The 23,604-nt window shown below is 40.8% G+C and overlaps 1 protein-coding gene across 7 annotated transcripts in view; it reads right to left on the minus strand.

The window, feature by feature from the left end:
- Positions 1–23,604, minus strand: part of LOC126297890 (uncharacterized) — a 2,130,251-nt gene that overhangs the window by 1,297,808 nt on the left and 808,839 nt on the right. The gene's annotated exons all lie outside the window — the stretch shown is intronic.

The raw sequence follows: 23,604 nt of genomic DNA on the forward strand, positions 1-23,604 counted from the left end.
AACTTAACATCAAGCACCAATGTAAACCTTCACCTTCGATGCGTAAGTTGCTCAAAAATGGTTCAAATGGCTCTGAGCACTGTGGGACTTAACGTCTGAGGTCATCAGTCCCTTAGAACTTAGAACTACTTAAACATAACTAACCTAAGGACATCATACACATCCATGCCCGAGGCAGGATTCGAACCTGCGACCGTAGCAGTAGTGCGGTTCCGGAGTGAAGCGTCTAGAACCACTCGGCCACCGCGGCCGGCAGCGTAAGTTGTAATTCACCCCATGTTTCCATCTTGATTCACAGTGACTGCAGAAGATATTTTTTTCTGAAGCAGTTCATATTACGTTCTAACGTGTGTTCACTGCGATTTATGTCGAAAGTAAGTAGTTTAACACTTGCTGTTTTCTTTTTTTTTTTTAACTCTGAAGTCCAGTAATGTACGCATATAATTTTTAATTCTCAGTAACTTCTGTTTATCTCTACTCCAGCGTTTTCTGCCTCTGTGCAACTTGATGAACTTTTTGTATGTACGTTTCATGGATTACACGAGGCCTGTTCACCGAGCTGCTTGTGTGAGCTGGCTCACGCTCACGCCTCAGCAGAGGGCAACGGACGGACGGCTCACGCTGAGTAATGCAAGTGGAAGAGGAAGCAGAACATGCCAGCGCGGCACGAGAAACTGTTGTCAACGAAACGAAAGTAACAATTCTTTTTAGTGCTTAGGCGAAGTATTTGGAACTTGTAAGTACGAAACATGATATTTGTTACGAGTGATGCACCCTTAAGATGAATGCCGTTTTCGGGCGAAGTTTCAGTTGATATGAACTTATGTTTCGGAACTATTTTATTTATAAGTTAAACATAGGAACACTGCATGCCGATGAACTCTAATTATTTTGCTTTTCACTAAAGAAGCAGTGTCTGGTACCACTTTCAAGCACTGCTTCGAAGATAAGCTTTTAAATTGAATTCTGTCAGTGAGCTTCCGTGGATAGGTCTCATTTTGCTCCTTGCGGCAAAACGTACTCGCCCAAATACATAGGTCCAAACATCGACATGATCGCAGTTGCAACCTAGTAAAGTTGTGGAAATTTATATTAAAAACAATTTTTACACGAGTCTACTAGACTAATTTTATTATGAAACTTTTCACGAGGTACCTGTCGCACTGCTGACCTGGACCCTGCACCGATGTGTTATAAATTTATAGCGGTGTGTTTGAACTTCACTTTGAAGTTCCTAATCGGCCACGATGCTGCTTTTCATCGATTTTAAAAGAGCTGTTCACCATTTTACGTACTGCACCCTTAAGTATGTACGCTTGCGTTTAAAGCTACGCTGAACTTAAGATATTGTCATTCCTCTGGAAATAGTGCACGGCTTGCACTTCTCCTGCGCTACATAATGACGCGTGACAACCAGATTTTACTGCGAGCGCTCACTAATCACGCGGCTAGCTGCCTCCTGAATAGGCCTGGATTATAGTGTGTAATTCCACTTTTTATTTTTTTGGCTAAACAACCAATGATAGCTTTATATTTTGTATTTTAAGTCTGTTACGGTTGATACAAAATATAATCGCTTGAGATAATCATATGGTGTTAGCTGTATAGCCGATACTGCGCACAAAAGAGTACAAAAATGAAATGATATTTTAATCCATCAAATAGCGGACACTGTCCACCACCACTCAGACAGAAGTGACTGCGGATCATATTGCAATTAAATCATTGGAAAACTGCCTCGCCGGGCTTTGGATTAGGTAGTACATATCAGAGGAACAAGCTCAGGTTGGTGAATTTAATTGAAAGCATTCTTTTCACGAGGATGTAACTCGAAAATGATGTACTTCCAAGGTATTTCAGTGTCATAATAGAGGCAAGGACGAGTGTAGCCAAACTGAGCAAAGACAATTGTCAACTATGACGTATAACAGATATTCGAAATAGAAAAGTTTAAACCGTAAATCATATCTTATACCTCTAGCATACGGCAGGAAGGTGGTACGTACGAAATTTTGCATCATATGTAGATGTATTCAGAAGTATGTTCAATATAAAAGCGGAGTAGTCGGAAACAGGCGTAGTAGTGAAGTGACAACTTTGTGAGACGAGGCGCCGTGTACTAAAGTAGATGATAAAATGAAATGTAATTTTGCATTTTACGAGTATGAAAGAGTAGTCAACATCTACATCTACTTCTATATTTACATCTGTACTCCGAAAGCCAATTTACGGTGCGTGGCCGAGGGTACTTTGAGTACCAGTGTCACTTCCCGCCTTTCCTGTTCCAGTCGTGAATGGTTCATGGGACGAACGATTGCTGATAAGCCTATGTGCGAAACCTAATCTCTCTAATTTTATTTTCATGGTCTTTAGTCGGGATATACACAGGACGAAGCACTGCATTGGCTGATTCTTCTGGGAACGTATGCTCTCGGAACTTAAACAGTAGACTAGTGATGAAGAACGCCTCTCTTACTGCGTCTGCCGCCGGAGTTGGCTGAGAATCTCAGTGACGCTTTCGAGCTAACTGAATAAACTGTAACGAAACGTTCTGATTTTTTTATTTTTTTTCTTTCTTTTTGATTTCATCTATTTCCTCTGTCAGTCCTGTCTGATATGGATCTCATCCTGACGAGCAGTGTTCAGGTATCGGTCATATTATAGTTTAAGATGGATATTCAAACTTACTAGTTATAGACAAGGAGACTCCATGATTAGAGCAGGAAAGCGTATGAAACTATTTGAAGTGCGTTATCCTAAAATTGCCTGAGTAGTTACTCAGAGAACCTACTCACAATGGCAACATTTTAGAACTTCTGGCGACAAAAACACCAGAACTTTTCGACTCAGCGTAGAACAGGCAATCAGGGATCGTAAGGCTTTTAATAAATCACTGAATACGTCTATAAATAGGAATATAAAGAAAGGCAGGAAGAATTTCTGTTTAGCATGAGCGACAAGAAACAGGTGCAGATTACTTAGAAGGTCAACATGAAAATTTCAGCTCCAGCACTGACAATGTTAAGCATCAATGGACAAAGCTTAGAAGCATTGTACAATACCCTTGAGACAGGAATGGAAAAGGCACTCTGTGGTGCGACAACCGTATTAGAAAACTGCAGTGAAAGCAAAGAGAGTGTCACTGCTAATTTAAACGTAGCCAAACCTTCACTGACAAACAAAAACTAAATGGAAGCGAATTTAACGTAAGTATGGTCATGCGTGAAGCGCTCAATGAATTCAAAAGTAAAATCTCCCGACATGACAGAGACTCCTATGAAGTCTTGATCTGATGTTAAATCAGTAAACGAATCGAAGCCATCTGTCGAGACACTCTAGTACCACAATGGCGGTCTAAAGGAGGATGACACAGAAAAGCCCGAAATGTATTAAATGTCTGTTTTCTAAAATGTTTCAGAAAGGAAATTTGCACTGGATTCCTTCTTTAAATTACTGCACGAAAAAAATGACAAATACAGAAATAAGTTACCAAGGGAGAGAAAAGCAGGTGCAATCGCTCAACAGAGGAAAGGCCACGGGAACTGTTCTACATACACTGACGATTGGGACAAACCAGAGGTCATTCTCGTTCTCAAGAAGTGTCGCCGAACGGACGCACAAAACTGTAGGGCTCTATCACTAACGTCGATGTATTGCAGAATTTTGGAATATGTTTGACGCTCGTGTATTATGACATTTCTGTTCTGTAGGAATCAAACTGAGTTCCGAAAACAACGATCTTGTGAACCCCAGCTTGTTCTGTTCGTCCACGAAACGCAGAAATCAATACGTACAGGTGCCCAGGTAATTCCGCTTTCCTTGAGATCCGATGGGCGTTCACCACAGCTCCACACTGCCGCCTAATGAGTACAATACGACATACGGCAAATTAAACCAACTGTGTGATGGAAAAGAAAGGTTTCTAGGAAACAGAACACAGCCAGTCATTCAGTCTTTAGACGTGAAGAACACGCTGTGAACAACAAGATCGTCAGAGAATCGTCTGACTCCCTGGTTTAAGTCTTCCACTCGGCTCCAGACTGGCACTGTTCGCCAATAGCCGTCATGTAAGTGTTGACAGGCTGGGCCGTGTGAATCGGTAGGGGCAGCGCCATCAGAAATCCCAGGTGGTGCAATAGGCTCCCGAGGTGCCAAGACATTCGTCTCAGGTGCCCCAACACAACCGTGGCCAATTTTAATACGAGCTTTATTCCCACGGCTTCATCGTTGTACGTGTATGTCGCATATGTCGCACGCATCTCTCCCTCACCTCTCTCTCTGTCCATCTCCTCCTCTCCTTCTCTCTCTCTCTCTCTCTCTCTCTCTCTCTCTCTCTCTCTCTCTCTCTCTCTATCTGTCTATCTATCTGCTCCACACCCTTCTCTCTGTCCATCTCATCCTTCCCCCTCTCTTTGTCCATATTCTCCACTCCCTCTCTCTCTGACTGTCCGTTTCTTCTTCCCCCTCTCTGTCTGATGGCTCTTCCTCCCGCCTCTCTCTCTGTCTATCTTGTCCTACCACCTCTATGTGTCCGTCTCCTTCATTCTGTCTCTGTCCATCTCATCCTCCACTTTTTCACTATCCATCTCCTCTTGCCCTCTCTCTGCTCATCTGCGCCCATTCACCTGTATACCACCTGACACTCTAATAATATGTGCACAACACATGAGTCATGCAGGGTAGCCTGGTATTCACAGTATTACCAACCCATTACACCCTCGCCACGCATTTTCATCCGATTCTGACATATTTTTCAAATTCCAAGTCTCTAACTCGTCGGGAAATTAATTTTAAATTAACTGCACCATCGGTGCTTAACAGACAGAAAGACAAGAAAGGGATATAATAAAAACGCGGTAATTGAGTGAGTAAATGGACTAACTGAAGTGTTATGGTTGATCTTCTCTCATAAGTATTTGGTGTTACAGGATAATTGATATACAGCCACGCCGCCTGGCGATGGGCACTTTCAAATTGGATATGCTGGAAAACATTTTTATTAGTCGTATTGAACACAGCCTCGCGGAGTGGCCGCGCAGTTTGAGGCGCTATGTCACGGATTGTGCGGTCCCTCCCGCAGGAGGTTGGAGTCCTCCCTCGGGTATGAATGTGTGTGTGTGTGTTGTTCTTAGCATAAGTTAGTTTAAGGAGTGTGTAAGTCTATGGACCGGTGACCTAAGAGCTACGCTACACAACTGCTGTTTGAGAAGCACCTAATGCCATGTCTTCGACTGTAAATTCCGGTATGAGGTAAAATATTTTATTGAATGCTCACTATTTTTCATTTTCCGTAACTTGTGTTTTATTATACTGCATGCTACGCCAACCACTACGTTGTTTCCCGGGTTCCCGGGTTCGATTCCCGGCGGGGTAAGGGATTTTCTCTGCCTCGCGAAGACTGGGTGTTGTGTGATGTCCTTAGGTTAGTGAGGTTTAAGTAGTTCTAAGTTCTAGGGGACTGATGACCATAGATGTTAAGTCCCATAGTGCTCAGATCCACTACGTTGTTTATCCTCTGAGTGACTCTGAATATTATAACTGTAACCAAAGTATGGCCATTTGACAAATCTTCTCTATTTTTTCGACTTGAAACGCAATGTTTGTTTAGATTTTTTGTTTTAAATACGCTACACTTTATATGTGCTTTAGAAAACCAAATGAAAATAGCTACATAGCCGAAACTAGAAGGTATTTATTGTCAAAATGAAAGAATGATTTCATTCATAGAAAAACAGCTGAAGTGTCAGATTGTTATCATACGTACAATTTCTCTGTTCAAAAAAAAAAAAAAAGTGTGTGAAATATTATGGGACTTAACTGCTAAGGTTGTCAGTCCCTCAGCTTACACACTACTTAACCTAAATTATCCTAAGGACAAACACACATACCCATGCCCGAGGGAGGACTCGAACCTCTTCCGGGACCAGGCGCACAGTCCATGACTGCAGCGCCCAAGACCACTCGGCTTTCTCTGTTCAGTCTTGACCCTGTCTAGTTGTTGCTCACTCTATAACAGAGGGCCGTATCTATGTTATAATCAACTACGGCAGGAAACTGCAAATCTGCTAATAGGTGTTTCCTCTGTGGACCAGTATAGAGCAAGAAAACTTCATGAAATCACAATGCATGTGTTTATGGCATCGCAAAAAATTCCACAAGATGACATTAGGAGGCTATTTGCATTTATTAAACCATGTATACAGGAGTGTATTCGTGCTCGTGGTGGTCAAGTCTCATATTAATGTTGATGATAGACATTCGTCTGGAATAAACTGAAAGTTTGATTGTTTAATATGAGTTATGTCGTGAATATCTCCACAAAATGACAAAATATGATGGGTATCTAAATAGCGCTTAATGGTGCAAAACTTTCCGTCAGCAGAGATAACAAACAATAGTAACTGATAGCGGTCTCCGTGGAACATGTTTCCAAATTTTAACAAAGAGTCAAGATCGGGAAACAATCAATACTGGTTTAATTAGTTCCTCAAATTGTAACCTGAGCTTCCCCTTTGCAGTAGAGGGAAAATTAGAAGAAGTGGAATGTGGTGGGAGAGGGAGTGGAGGTGTTTGTCACCAGTCACAATTTTTAAAGATCGGTTTGAATGTAAAGCGTAGTATTTTGACTTTCCTTTTTGTGGTGCCACTTCCACGTATCGCCAGCAAGTGCTTGCACATTAAATTTTATGCCAATAACAACTTCCATATGCATCATATACAAAACCTTGTTCCTGTGTTAAACTAAAAGAGGTTAACAGATCCACTGCGAGTGCCACATAGAACAGCGTTTAACGGCAAAATTGGCGGACGCGATCGTTGGTAGAGCACAAAAGGGCAATCTGCTCTTTGGCTTTGATGGCCGGTCGCGCGCCGGCGACGCGTGCGACAGGCGCTGTGCGCGCGTGGCGTGACTGCAGGGGCAGCCGCGGGACACACGTAAGCCTGCCGCTTTATCTCGCCAAATCATCATTCTGAATTTCCAGTCGGCATGCAAATTTCGCCCTGGATTATGGGCATCTGACATTGACGGCTGGACTTAACTGAGTACACACGGAACTTTTTACTGTAATGACAGTGATTGTGAGGCAACCCCAGTGGTACATCTTTATTTATGTACATACTTCGTAAGCAACCTTATGGTGCTTGACGTATTGTACCTTATACCACTACTAGTCATCGTTTTTGTTCCATTAGCAAACAGAGCGAGGGAAAAACGACAGTCTATATGCCTTTGTACAAGCCGTAATTTCTCTTGTCTTGTCTTTGTAGTCCCTATGCTGAAGGTACGTTGGCAGTGGTAGAATCGTTCTGCAATCAGCCTCAAATACAGGTTCCCTTCCTCAACAGCGTTTTGCGAAAAGAACGTTGCCTTGCCTCCAGGGATTCCATCTGAGCTCACCAAGCATCTCTGTGATACTCGCGTGTTGATCGAATTTACTAGTAAAAATTCTAGCAGCCACCTCTGAATTTCTTCGATTTCTTTCCTTAATCTGTCCCGATGGTGATCCCAGACACTCGAATAGTATGCGAAAATAGGGTAGCACTATTGTTCTATATGTAGTCGCCATCACAGAACCACGGTTCCATAAAATTCTTCCAATAAACCTGGGTCGACCATTCGCGTTCCTTACTACCGTCCTTAGGTGCTTGATCATTTCATATCACCTTGCAATGGTAGGATGGGGTTGGGGTGGGTTGTTTGGGGGAAGAGACCAAACAGCGAGGTCATCGGTCTCATCGGATTAGGGAAGGATGGGGAACGAAGTCGGCCGTGCCATTTCGCAATGGTATGCCCAGATATTTAATCGACTTGAGTGTTCAGGCAGGACACTACTCATTCTGTATTCTAACATTACAGGGCTGATTCTCCTCCTCATCTACATTAACTTACATTTTACGGCATTTAGAGCAAGATGCCATTCATCTCACCAACAAGAAATTTTGTCTAAATCACGCTGTATGCTCCTACCGTCAGCCAACGAGAGCAATATCCTGTACACCACAGCGTCATCAGAAAACAGCTGCAGATTGGAGCTCTCCCCGTCCATCAAATCAGTTATGTTTGTGGAGAATAAGAGCAGAGCTATCACCCTTCCTTGAGGCCCTAGTGACGATACCCTTGCCATTGACGAACACTCGCCGCCGAGGACAACGTACTGGCTTCTATTTTCTATGAGGTCTTCCAATCAGTCAAATATCTGGGAACCTAACAGTGTGCAATGGAGCACCGTGTCAAATACTAAACTCCGTCCGAGCAGGCCTTGAAGGCCCAATGGTACCGACCGGCCGCTGTTGTCATCCTCAGCCCACAGGCGTCACTCAATGTGGATATGGAGGGCATGTGTCAGCACAGTTGTCAGTTTTCGTGATGGGAGCAAAGTCAAATGCTTTCCATAAATCTTTCATGTTTCACAAGATACCGTGAACCACTCACACAGCCTCTAAAGGTGGCGATTTATTCGGGTCATTTTAAGTCTGAGATGGCAAAATATTTGTAATATTGCCACTAAAACTATGAAATCATATACCCAAAGTTTGGAATGAAAATTTCAAATTGCACAGTGATGAATTGATATTGCTTCAGCAGTGTTGCTCATACAGTAACTAGCCAGCTACCAGATATATAATGACGTTAACAAAAAATTTCTGAACACAACTATAACTTAATAAGCTATATTCTAAATGTAATGAAACTTTGTCAGAGTGTAAGACACATGCCACGCTAAAATCAAAATAAAAATACAGTATCGTACAAATAATTTTTTATCTTAGTTCATTTTCCCGCAAAAATTATGTCACTCTGATATAGAACACGACGTTAATAACTACATGCCTATGTCTTTGTTAGGTGCCTTCTCAAACTTTTCTGAATGGGTAATGCACAACAGATTATTGCACTGAGCATTACTTATTAAAAGATCCATATTTAGTTTTAGGACTGAATTATTAATTGACCTAACAATCTATTCCTTCTTGCATGAAACAGTGGAAGATATTAGCAGAAAATAGGTAAGTGAGTGCTTCGACAAACGCTCTTGAGTTTCTGTATCTATTACACATGATGAACTATAAAATTCAGTGACGGAGATAATATAACAATCATCCTCATGGGATTTATATTAAATAAGATTGTCAGAAAAAAAGTTATACTCAGATTTGGAAAGTTTGAAGCGTACATAATGTATTTGTCAGATTGTATAAGGGGCGACCAAACAGTTTCCGTTTGAGGGCATTGCTGCAGAGTATGTGGAATGTAGCACGACTCCGACACAGGTATATAAGCTCCAATGTGTAGGTTAAGTGATTAGCATGGCATTCATGTCTCCTCGACGTTGGTACGGTAAATGCGGAAATCTGAATTATGGCGATGTTATTATCAAATGAGTCAAAAAATGAAAAACTTGCAGTTATTCTTTTCTTGGCTGCTGAAGAACAAACACCGGTAGATATCCGTCTAAGAATGAAGAATGTGTAAGGGGCAGAATGTCTGTCTAAAACCACCGTTGTGGAATCATGCGACAAGGCGTAATGCTACTTCATGATTGCTGTGGCCTTCTCCACCATACATCACGCCGCCTAGAGTATCAGCAACCAAACTGACAGCCTGCAGCCGCGGGTTGCCCACTTCGCAGGCACACCGAAGCACTACACAACCGACAGGCAATATTGATGAACGGTCACAACAACAACAACACAGCAAAAACATCAGCGGCCACCAGGGGCCACTACCGGCCCACAGAAATATAAGGAAGAGATCGCTGCAGATCCCGGAACTATTTTCACACGTCAAACCACGTGATGGAAAATAGTTCCGAGGTACTCATCCGCCGAAGCGCTATAAAGGCCGGCGCTCGGCCGCACATTGGCAGTTCATCGACCGCCAGCAGACGTGGATAGCTGCCGCCCCGGCAGCCTGGCTTGGATCTTCTCGCAGGTCTCCGGATTAGGCTTGGTATATCGGAGAAGTCTCTGGCGGAGACTAGTAGGAAATTATTTCAGTTGTTTTCCATATTATTCTTGTATGTAGTTACGATTCGCAGACTGATCACTGTTTTGTGTTAGTGTTACACTTGGAGAATTAGTTTTGGTTAATTGAACAGTCCAATAAATTGTTTTCGGACTTTTATCGTTGGTCTCTTCTGTTTACGCAAACACATCAATGATAATGCAAACGTCGTAACGCGGAAGTTACGCCAACTCAAGTGGGGGACACTCGATCACACACCCTGTAGTCCCGATCACTCCCCATACGATTATCATGTATTTGGTCCCTTAGAAAAATGCCTTGAAGGGTCGACGATTCCTGTCCGACGACGATGTGCAGCAGGACACGGTGTTCTACCGAACGGGTATCTTCAACCTGATGCATCGGCAGGGTGATCGCCTCAATGCCCACGATAATTTTGTGAGTGGCGGCCGGCTGTAGTGGCCATGCGGTTCTAGGTACTACAGTGTAGAACCGAGCGATCGCTACGGTCGCAGGTTCGAATCCTGCCTCAGGCATGAATGTATGTGATATCCTTAGGTGAGTAAGGTTTAATTAGTTCTAAGTTCTAGGAGACTGACGACCTCAGAAGTTAAGTTGCATAGTGCTCAGAGCCATTTGAACCATTTGTGAGTGACATACCGATTGTGGACTGTACGACCTTCGAAGACAAACTTTTTCACCGCCCCCTTGTAATTAAGTCATGTTGGTAACTGCAGGCCAGCTTCTCTGTTACCCGAATTGTATTTTGTAGAAACGTCAGTGTAATTTGCGATATTTGGCTTATCATTTAACTTACAAAAACACTTCATTCAGAACCGTACAATGCATAGTATACACCGATGAGCCAGAACTCTATGACCACCCACTTAATAAGAGAGTTGGTACACGTTTGGAGCGCAATATAGTAGCCGTTCTGCGCGGTAAGGATTTGGCAAATTCTCTGTAGTCTTCAGGAGGTTTGTGGCACCAGATGTCGCCCAATGCCCGTTGGTTGTTTGTGGGCGTGTGCCTAGCGCCCGACAGAGCCCCAAATGCGTTCAGGTCAGGCGTATTTGATGGACAAGCTATCAACGTGAGTTATTTATCATGTTTCTCAAGGCACTCGAGCACGAGTATGGTCTTGCAACATGACGAGTTATCATGTCGCAAGTTGCCATCGCATGGGGAACACATCAGTTATGAAGGTATTAAGGTGTCCGCAATACTACTGATGTAGACCACAGGTGTCAAGGTTCCTACGATTACTGCCACAGCCCCCATGAAAGCTCATGTGAATGTCTCTCCAATGGCGGATGTCTATGGCGCAATGCATATTTCGAGTAGCTGTTTGTATGGATGACGGCGTATGTGGACGCTACCATCGACCTGGTGTAAAAGAACAGCGATATATCGGTCAAGGTGATATGTTTCCATTGCCTAAATAAAACTAATAACTAGTAAGGAGTGCTTCAATCTGCTGTTTCTTCATTCATCAGATATGCCTTGTATAAGGAAAATTTTCTTTCGTTGTCCAGTAGTGACTTCGCATTATTGTAAAGACTACAGAGAATAAACCAGGAACCGTATAATTGTCAGTAAAATACATATTGTTAAAAATTTATCTCAATAAGCCGGCCGGTGTGGCCGAGCGGTTCTAGGCTCTACAGACTGGAACCGCGCGACCACTACGGTCGCAGGTTCGAATCCTGCCTCGGACAAGGATGTGTGTGATGTCCTTAGGTTAGTTAGGTTTAAATAGTTCATAAGTTCTAGGGGAATTATGACCACAGCGGTTAAGTCCCATAGTGCTCAGAGCCATTTGAACCATTTTGTCACAATAATGGTGCTACAGGAATTATTATAAAATATTTCATGTTAACAAATTAAAGTCCCGATTGATGGATATAATGCAGCGTTATACGTTGCTTCTATTTTCTATCCTCTGCTAGTCTCTTGAGTAACGATTATATCACCAACAGTTTATGTGCCAATATGAATAGCAAGTTACTCAAAAAATTAATGATTCGAGACATTTGTTTTAAAAGCTTAAAATTTGCGTTTTGGACTGCGCTCTACTCTGGGCTACATTCTCTAGTGGCGGCTGCGTTTTCTTCCACGCATTCTGCACGCCGCGCAGGAGGGGCTGTACAAACTGCTGTTATAAGCGGTTCTTTGTGCGGCAAAAATGGGTAACTAATATTTTTTAATACTTGCAGTGCACCTTAGCAGCTAATATTTTGACAGTACATTTCTGTTGGTGCATTCTTCCTGTGTGAAAAATTTCAGGGTAGGTTCCGACATGTCGGACTGGCCCATTCCCCTGTCAGTTTAGTTTTCAAGAGCTCGCATAATCAACTTTCACGAGTTTTGCAGTTTACCATAAACTGTCCTCAACAACAGACATCAGACGAAATACAGCACTAGACAGATATATTCCATTAGCGGAAGATGAGACTTAACCGATAGAAGTGACAACTACGGAAGCAAAAGCCATCAGTACGCTCTATTGGTCTGGTTGGCTATATTTCAACAGTTATCTAAACACCAATATCAGAGAAGCGATCTTGATACCTCTTGCAGTTTACGTGACGGGTTCGTGGCGACCTGTGATATGCAGAACGCGTTTACAATTTTGAGCAGTTTTAATTTACTTGAGATGGAATTTGCGATCCATAGTTTTTAGCGAAGTTACCAATCATTGGGGTTTCGGGTGAAATTAGTTACATGTATATTCGAGGGTTGTGAGTCGTCGCGAGAGTTTCGATTTTCTAATGATTTATCCCAGATATGTTCTGCTCTTAGATGGAAGTTTCGTGTTACATTGTGAAGCTGATGGCTATCTGTAAGAGATTTTGGTTACAGAAAAAGACTTTTGGAGGCCTGTTAAAGATGAAAGGAATTGCAGTATTCCTGTGGAAACTGAATTGTTCGATCAAGTACTATTGTTTGAGTTTGATATTGTTGAACTCTTATCCTATAATTTTACTGTTATGAGAATTCGTGGATTTTGCAAGAAAACAGTTAGTAGATTTAGTGGGAATGGTTACAGTTTACCCGGCTCACGAGTCTGTTTAAGAGCAATCCGATTGCTAAGGGGCTCATGTCAGTGTAGTTGGAGTAGCGACTATTAAACCTAATTTCTAAGGTTAAAGCGACGTCGGCGACACGTACCAGAACTATTTCACATGTTTAGGATTGCAGGTAATTGATCTGCGTCCTCCGATTAATATTTGCGTCTCCGTGCTCCCAGTACGTTGTGGAACATGGTCGCCATGCAACGCAACTTGGAGCAAACGGGTAATGGAGCGGAGGCGAGGAGATGTGAATGGAGATGCCTGGCTGTATGCATCCCCATCTGATGACCTCCTAGTTCAATGCAGCAGTAGAACAATACGCACTCGCTGCAGTGGTGAGAGACAATGTCCACGAAACCCAGGTCAGGACTGCAACTCAGGCACAGGATCTTGCCCTGCACACCTCAGGTAATGCCCCAGAAACTTAGTAACGATAAATAATAATAATAATAATAATAAGATAGGGAATGTTTCGCTGTTACAAAGTCATAGACACATTCACTGTGAGGCACATAAGAAAGGAAACCACAGTAATATCCGGAACAAATAAATATATCGAGTCGTGGTTTTCAGTAAGCTACTGCGGAGAAAGTGAAGAATTTTTAATACCTAAGCAAGTAATTTCTTGCTGTTTTTATTGTAGAATTATGACATGACCTTCTTTTTAATGGAATGATATGTGGGGCTGGTAAAGTTTTAATTATCATCTATAGAAAATGAACCTGATACTTCAGCATGGCGTTAGTCATCCTCTACATATTTACACTTCAATGACACATTTTTCTCAACGATAGATCGCTTGGGGGATACCTTGGTTCTAAAAGTCTGAACTTTGGTTGTTCAGAAAATGTTCCATGTTGGAACTCACCTCTCCAGCATTATGGAAATCTCTGCCACACATGTCTCTTCATCCAAGGAAAGAGACAGATGTCACTGGGTGTCTTATCCAAAGAATACATGGAGGGAGATAAAATTTTGGTAATCCGAAGGAGCAGCAAAATAAAACTAAATCCTGTGGAAATTAAACGCTCCATGGGGAAGAGGAAGTTGCTTTCACTGCCCTAGCTGCCTGTCTCGTTGTACAGCACAGAAAAGGGGTATCTTAGCAAATATAAGAAAATTTTATGCACGACACATGCGTTGTGGATGGTACTCGTCGCCGTTAAGAGTTGCGATAAGCTGAAAGTGTTGCTGTGAAGTGGAAGTTGTTTATGCGAATAACAAGTTACATGTGCATTATTTTCTTGCCTGAAAATTCAATATTTAGGTAGGAGACTTTTACAACAGTTACTAAGACACTGAAATTGGAAGGAAAAGTTTTCAAAATATTTACAATTGACAACATCCAACTAAAGATTAGTGTATGTGAGTAGATATTACATAACTATGATGATGCGGGAAGAATAGTGGCAACAGTGACCAAACCTAAGTACAACAAATGAACTGAAAGGGGAAAGCAACAACCCCACCCCCCCCCCCCCACCCCAAAATCATTCATGGAAGTTTTAAACTTTGTCTTACTGTGGCTCGTTCAAAACTGGTTCAAATGGCTCTGAGCAATATGGGACTTAACTGCTGTTGTCATCAATCCCCTAGAACTTAGAACTACTTAAACCTAACTAACCTAAGGACATCACACACATCCATGCCCGAGGCAGGATTCGAACCTGCGGCCGTAGCGGTCACCGTGGCTCGTTCACACGTACCTTTGGCCGTCAGTGTTCATCTTATAAAGTACAATATATGAATTACAGGCATCTGGATCAGTGTACGTCGTAACGTAGTTTAGTCTATCATTATTCTTCAACACAGAAAATACTTGGTTCTATCCAAGATTCTCCTCAGAGAGGAATGTTCATTTTATTTCCATTTATTATGATTGTTTTGTTAAGTATCAGGTTTACGCAATGCTGGAAGAAAATATGTACGTTTTGAAAAGATTATAAACTCTTTAGGCGAAAGTTAACTAACATTATGATAAGCTTCGCAAAGAGCTGTAGGAACACTCTTCGGTAGAAATTTCTAAATCGTCGGCAGTTTATGACCAAATTTAAGGACGGTCTGAGAATAACGTACATAGATAAGTACTTTATAAACGCTCAGTCTGTGAAAGTAATTGTAGCACACTCCAAACATTTTTATTTTTTTTAGATTGATTCGAGTATTACTGGAAACAGTTTGAGTTCAGTTATTTTAACGACACAAGTCAACGCTTATTCACATCAAAGCACAAATGTTCAAACCTGATATCACGCAAACACATTGTTTCACCGGTGATTCAACGATTTGTGTCCGCTGCACGTGCGCAAACTTAGTTAATTCGTGCATGAAACAGAGCGCACAGTTAATGGTTTACTCCGAACTAATCCTCATCTTTTTGCAGTTCACGTCGATACGGTGCCCAAATTAATTCAAGTGATTTATCTGTATCCTCATACACGACAGCCGGCGCCTACTCATGAATTCACGTCAACAATCAGTGTCTCTTATTCACCACCGCCTAATCACTCAATCAATGTCCCAACAGTCGAAAACAATAAACACAGCGCAAGATGCAATAATTACGCCCAGTGACGCCAGCCACACTGTAACTATGGAATTGGGAATATACGAGAGAGCTTGCTAAAAATTTGTTTAATACTGACTTCTGAATCGTTTTCTTGAAAGAATACCATTTGAGTACACTATATTCAGAAGTCAGTATTACACAGATTTTTAACATAATCAGATCTGAATTTTTTGTAGCTACTCAGAAGTCGCCGTTGGTCTTCCAAAATATTAAAAATCCAGATCTAGCCCCAACCCCTAGAAAATGTTATACGGTGGCCCTTGAGAGCAAGCGGAAGTCAACAAGATCATCGCCAGCTACGCTAACAAGGAGACCTCCTGTCAATCGTATTTTATTTTTTTTATTTATGGTACATGAAGTTCAGAAGTCGAATACCAGTATCCCAAAAACAGCTCATTGAAACTCTCCAAAACGCTCGAGAAAATTTAATTTGAAGTCGTCTGAGCAACAAAATTCAGTTAAATGTAGGCGATTTCCTCGAAAAGTAATCTATAAACGATTGTTAATTCCTTTATGATTTATTTAAACAATCGTGGTTTATTTAAACAATCTTTTATATTGTAACGACAATTAATAATTTATATCTGCAATGGGAACTGGAATTTTGTGTGCGATATGTAATTAGAAACAAGAGGCCATAAACTTTTGATAAAAGATATGTTTTAATTAGCATGTATTTGATGAATTTTAAATTGAATGATGCTGGTATTCCAAATGAGCAAAAAAGAAAGTCTGTAGCGAGGTTAGAACCAATGGTTCTTTGATTACCCTCCCACTATTCTTAAACGCTACCGTGTGAGAGACCCAATCTGTCATGAAATTGGCCTTCTTTTGGTGAATTAAGTCCTGAAGGTCCACAGAAAACTTGAAATTCTATTTCTTCGAGAAATTTTGACAGTTGTAACTAAATGCTTTGGACTTTTGATATTTGAGTTCTGAACTTCGCGTACCATAATGAGAAGAAAATTACAAATATATGATTGCCGGGTGGTCTCCTTAGTTAAGTCACCGACTTCTCACCAGCGCTGCAGCTGTCTTCAGGCTCTTGAGTACACTGCTCCGCTACGCCAGACATCGGCGATTTTTTCATCTCGAGATGGTACATTGCTCCGGGACTTCGACTGTCAGCAGCGATCTCAAACATTTCTCTGAGTATCGTTGTTCCCGTGACATAGGACACTTCGGACATTCTCGAACTCGTTCATTCATTTATTTTAGTTATTTATTTCTTACTATCAAGTGAAAGTTATTAAATTCTGTGATAGATACTGAGCTTCTGAAGCTTCAAGAGTTAGTTCGCCCTATTTCGTTTAATTTCCAGCACACGCTAATTTTTCCGGGATATAACGTTCCGGTGATTTAACTATCATTAATGTTTGATGACTAGAAAATAACATAACTGTAAAGGAGTTATTTTTTTACCAGCGTTACCGCTACTAGGTCTGATATGAGACACATTAACTGAAGTATTAAGGTTCTAGGATCAGTGGTTTTAGAGATTCATAATTTGTAGACAAGTGGAAAAACTCCAATATTGCCCACAGCTGCAAGACACACACGACCTATTGTCTCCAGATAACCTATATGACAATGCCCAAGTGCACTCACTCAGACGACGCTTGCAACTGACCAATTAGAACCTTGCAACCACATGCGGTCAAGCACTTCCGCCAAATTCCATTGGTCGCACAATAACAGTAACTAAAACATAAAGTGACCCTGAAATATTTTAATTAATATAACGGACATATTATTATTTTATGACTCAAATTTTGTTCTGTGAAACGTAATTTAAATTATCTACATGTGGTCAAAATAGAAAATTTTACTAAAAACTAATTTTAGTTTATTCTTTTTATATTCTTGTACCTGGAACTCATAATTCCTTTATTTACTATAGCAAATGCAACTGACACGCTTAAGTGCTATTATCTTACATTTAATCAATGTAATGATCATCAATTATCTATCCCGTGTATAGCCAACTAAATCCATCGCTCCATAAATTGGAGTCCAACGTGGGGACATAATTAAATTCGATCGCTACAGAACTGGTTTCCAGCTTTTTGCCGTAACTAACTGAAACCCTCATCACAAGTTGTGTGCTCACTCCTGTCTTCAATAGGTTCACACATGCACAAATGTCGGACCAGCATTTCCTAAACAAGCTGAAATGTTATGGTACGGACAACTTAATTCCCTAAAACAGATCATTCGGCACCTTCGATATCTTTCCGATGTTGATATTGTGCCCCATGACGTCATGAAGCGTACTGTCATTTCCTTCCACATTTCCCTTGAGGGCGGAGATGAGCCTGCGCGTGTGCCATCTCTCAGCAACCCCAATCAATTGTTGCTGAGAAACCGTTCACCGCATCCTCTTTGTTTGGATTCGTTCGTGCCATACCTTCTGAGTTCCTAATATTCCCAAAAGGTGGTTCACATTGGTGTTTCCACATGTGTAAGATATTAGCAGAATTTTGTAACATTGTAGACACTATTAAGATGTTCGAACACGGGTCAATTAGCTCGAACGTCTCTATCACGGTAGGACGGAGTGTCACATTTTATTGCCCGAAACATCTCCTTGAATTTACGACTAGGAGCTAATGAAGTGTATGTTTTGGACAGAATATTCGATGAGAAGAAATTAAATACGATAGCGAAACTTGTGCATTGTCGACACTTATCACCTTTCTGAACAAATGTGCGAAATACTCACCATACAGGCTAACTGAACTAAGTGAAGCTGCTTACAGCGGATGGTGACTTACCTGAAACAAAAAAGTTGCAGTTACTTAGAGCTTCCAGAAAGTAATAAGAAATTATAACGTAATCATTGTGGGAGTGGAGTATATAAAGCTTGGCTTTTTAAGAATGTTCTTTATGAATAACTACAGGTTCCATAAAATTAATCCTCTGTCATCAGGCAACTGTTAAAAATAGTTACAATATTTAACAGTCAAGCCAGATAGAAAATGAAAATTCCAATTAAAATGCCATAACAGTGAAGGATTTTTCATCGAATTGAAGGACACTTCACTGGGGACGATTGTACCCACTTGATATAGAACAGTTTACTACCTTACAATTATACGAGTGGTGGTATCGGGTAAGAATAATTGCTGTACTATCTTTGATGGTAGGGCGCGGCGAGGGGGAGGGGGGTGGTGGTGGTGGTTACGACGACGAAGACCTGTTGTGAATGTATCAGTTTATAGAAGTGGTGGAGATAAATGGAGTTTTACATAAATGTGTGTGAATTGCTTTCCTTATACTGGCTCTACGATCTGCACATACCAGTTAAAGGAAGTCTTGGTTTCGCTGAGGATGTTTTAAGATTATGGGGAGAGTAAAGTAATGTCGTTGGTGCACATGTCGATATTCGTCTGTCATTTATAAGCTTACTGTGTACTTCAAAGTCATGCCAAAGAAATTTTAACGTCAGTGCGACTTTTTTAATCGTAAATAATTAATTTTTTTTAATTTTTTGTGAAATGACCGGCCAGATACTAGAAGAGGTAGACAGCGGTATCACGTGCTTTTTGAGTTTCGCAAGAGTAGTAACACAATAGTTGCTACCAAAAATATTCGCGATTTTTATCCAAATGCAATCCTTTATTTTGAAGTGCTGAAACCCGGAAAAACTGGACTGCAGATCGTTACTGTGAACAACAGGGTCGAGTAAACCAATCCTTAATTGAAAAGTGCCCGGCGATTTTTAACAGAAAATGCGTTATTCTGCAACATGATAATGCAAGATTGCACAGCGGAAGATGAACCTTGGAAAAAGCAATGAATTGGAGTGAGATACTGCCTCACCTGACACACTCGCCCGATATTGCGCATCGAATTTTCGTTTATTCCGAGTGGTAAAACATTTTCTAAGTGGCAAAATAGTTTCTAATAAGTATGATGTCCCAAACGCCATCTCCATACATTTTTCTCAGAAACTAATTGATTTTTATCGACCCGGCATTAAAAATCTGCACACTAGTTGGCAAAAGGTTGTTGTTGATGAGGATGATTATATCATTGATTAAAAATAAAATCTCGTTGACAATTTGTCTGTGTGAATTTAACGTAAGACGTGCCATTACTTTCCGGTCCCCATGATACATTACAATGTTTTATTTGTCGCAGTTGTTCAGTTTTGACCACATGGTTATTAACAAGTGCCATGAACATACGATTACCCATGTACCGATGGGTCGTACATGCCGTCATAAAAAAAAAAAACAGTTAAAGTCGTGACAAGTCCAAATGCAGCGCCGACCCAAGTGAAGGAATCCTTCGCGCAGTGTTAATGTCCACACAGTCCACTGGAAAGCGACAGAGAGCAAATATGAAATAATTATATTAAAACAGCAAGCTCCTGTTTATGAGTTCATTTGTATTATAATCCGTTTAATTATTCATTGGCATAAACACTACACTGGGAGTCCGGGTGAGTTGAAGCGTACGCAATACAAAAAACGAGGGATGGTGGAAATTTGCTGATAGCAGGACTACACTGAAGAGACGTTGTAAATAAATCTGCACAAAGCATCTCAAATATCAGCCACAATTTGTCTCATACAAAGAATGTTATTCATGTTCCGTTACCAGCAATCTGTCGAAAAGTTAGGGCAATGAAAACTAGTTCGAATATTGCCTTTCATGCGATGGGAGGAGTAACACAACAAGAAGTTTATCCTTTTTTTTGGTGATTCGACTAATTAAGGATCAGCGTCGGGTAAACTGATTTTAGAAGTACAAGATGGCACGACAGTTGCCATGCTACAGTAATTTCTTAGCTGGATTACGGCATTTGGAGCGAGGCTAGTGTTAAAATTTTAGAACGATTTTTCGTATTACCACGCGATGAAATTATGATATGTAGCGCGCCCTACGTAACGATCTTTAGTACCCAAATTATTACGTCATAGACATTTCGATTTCTATGTTCTTCGATGGGTGGATAAACTTTGTAGTGACTACTCAAGTTCAATCGCTCTCTTAAAAGGGAATTATCGAAAATAAAAGCAGTGCTAATATTTAATTCTATATTTTATAACATTATTCTGAAATTAGGTTCCAATGGTATTACGTAAACACTACAACCGTTTTTATGTTCCGTAAATGGAAGATTAATATAGAGTACAAGTCATACCACAGGTGTGGGATACGTACCAGATAGGGTTGATAGAAGAGATAGAGAAGATCCAACGAAGAGCGTTACGGAGATTACAGATGAACTCCAGTGGAAGACTCTGCAAGAGAGACGCTCAGTAGCTCGGTACGGGATTTTGTTGAAGTTGCGAGAACATATCTTCCCCAACGAGTCAAGCAGTATATTGCTCCTTCCTACGTATATTTCGCGAAGAGACCATGAGGATAAAATCAGAGTGTTTAGAGCCCACACAGAGGCAAACCGGCAATCTTTCTTTCCAGGAACAATACGAGATTGGAATAGAAGGGAGAACCGATAGAGGTACTCAAGGTACCCTCCGCCACACACCGTCAGGTGGCTTGCGGAGTATGGATGAAATGTAGATGTAGATACATGTCCCAACATTTAATAACACATTCAGGACACCAAAAGAAGCTTTTCTTTATGCGATAGAACATAAGACGGTTTACATTTCTCGTACAAATTCTCTCAACGGAACACGAAATATAGATCTGCTACATCACATACCCCACACCTCCGATTGCAGCTCGTTTTTGGCAGGAACAACGGCAGAGACACGAGCATCTTGCCCGCTTCCCACCCCTCTTCTCCCCCTCCCCCTCCACCAGACACTAGCTTAGAAAATATGGGTTTTTTTAAAAGAGGAGTACAGGGATTGAATTTTTGTAGTGAAACAGCAGTTCTTAGGAGCCAAAAACAGAAGCAAAGAGTGCTAAACGCAAGTGGAAAGGCTGCTGACATAGCACAATTCTACACCCTTGGCCACATAAACATCGTACGACCGAGCACAGACCGAGGCCGAAAACAGCTTTCGAACGCTTTTAAAACACACAATGCCATCAGTACACAACGTGCTACCTTCAGTTTCAAGTAGTGACCATATGCTTCAACAATCAGCTCTACATCTACGAGGACTTCCAGAAATTGTTTTCATACCTCGAATCATTTATATAATATTAGTGTCCATGTTATGTAAGAGCCTCTATACACATAAATGCATCGATAATTTGCCCTTTAAAAAACAGTCTGCACAGATTCTGATAGATAATTCTATAAGTAATTTCACAGCGAACTTGCGAAAGAGAGGACCTACTAATGTAGGAGATTGTATTATAATCTAGATGGAGATTCAAATGGCCGAAGAAATAAACAATATTTTGTTTCATTCAGTACGTAAAAGTAAACTGTTGTAAATTCTTTTCAGTACTTAAGCTTCTTTTTATGTTTTCTCTGAATAATATCACCTTAAATTTTTTTGATCGTATTATATGGTGCCTTGTTTTGCACTGTGTTTCATATACATAATTGGCTAACATTTCATCGTTTCTCCTCACGCACGTAATATCCTGCCCGAATTTCAGTTGTTAATATGACTTACGGCGCGTGCAAATCTAAATGTAAATGTACGTAAATTGCCGTTTCACTTCTCAAACCGGTTTACTACCCGACTTTCTTTTATGTTCCATACGAGGCGGTTGATTTCATGTCTTTACAGACCTGAGGATGGATTTGGAACCCACTGCACAGTTCTTCATTTTTTGACTGAGACTGAGCTTTTAATTTTGCGCGAAGGAAATTACAGACCGTAAAAATAAGACGCCACAGCGAACAGCACACATTCCTCTTTCTGTGCAGCTACTACAAGGTCATTCCGTTATATTAGTGCCTGAATATGCCCCACCATCGACCCAACGTGTCTGTCCACAACACCAGAATAATTTCCACAATCATTTATTTTTCTGTTGAGCGCATGAGGTATTTCTCTCTCCAAGGTATTTCTCTCTCTCTCTCTCTCTCTCTCGATGAGTATCATAGACCAGAAAGAATTATAGAAATGTGCGGTAGTTTTTTTAGATAGCCAGTTAGATTAATATCCGTTCATGTGCTCACATTTTGATTCGGAATCATACTGTCGCCCTTCATAAGTTGCGTGAACACTGTTTTTGTTTCACATTAAAACAGTTCTTTCAGTGTCTAGCTCTTTCTTGCCTGTTTTCTGGGAGCCGCTCTCTTCTCGCACTCTTCTTTGTCTTGCGGTGCTTTCTCAAACAGCTGGGACACAAATAAATCTGTAGTATTCTGCGTGCTCTACATGAAAAACTAACAACTTCTTGTGATACTGAAGTCAAACATCTACAATACATTTAATCAACAACTTACAAATATCTTTATTTTGTTACTAAGGCTACAAAAATCACACGCCCCATTAGTGTCAAAGCAGAAGTATTGAACTGCTGTCAATAAAAACATCCTTTCTTCTTTAATAATTAGAAATATACGTTGTAGCCTTTCTAGATATTATTTCTTAATTTAATTTTCAGTGCTTGTAAATCGAAATGAAACTGTATGTCAACTGCGGCATGTTTATGAAAGTAACGTCATGATCATATAAAGTAAATCTAATGTGAGCGAGCGAGGTACAACAATGGGTACGGCACTAGTCTCCCATTCGGGAGAAGCGGGTATTCAAATTTCCGCTCTCGCATCCATATTTATGCTTTCCATAGTTTCTCGAAATCAATTTAGGTTCCCTTTTTAAGGGAACTTCACAAGACTATGCACTGTCCTCCTTTCACAACTGAAGTGAATTTAACACTTCGGAGACCGGTAGCTTAGCAGAATATTAGGCCTAGGAAACCGGCCATTCATGCCGTTACTTAAAGCATTACTGCCACATATCTAATAATGTGTAACACGAAAAAGACCATTTTAAAGATTTATTTTTCATATTTAATTTAGTTCCTTGACCGATTACAAATTTTACAATAGTGAGGACAAAAATTCTAATTTTCCTTAAAGTGCAAAGTGAGTTATTGAGCAA

This window comes from Schistocerca gregaria, chromosome X (genome assembly GCF_023897955.1).
Source record: "Schistocerca gregaria isolate iqSchGreg1 chromosome X, iqSchGreg1.2, whole genome shotgun sequence".
NCBI classification, from domain to species: domain Eukaryota; kingdom Metazoa; phylum Arthropoda; class Insecta; order Orthoptera; family Acrididae; genus Schistocerca; species Schistocerca gregaria.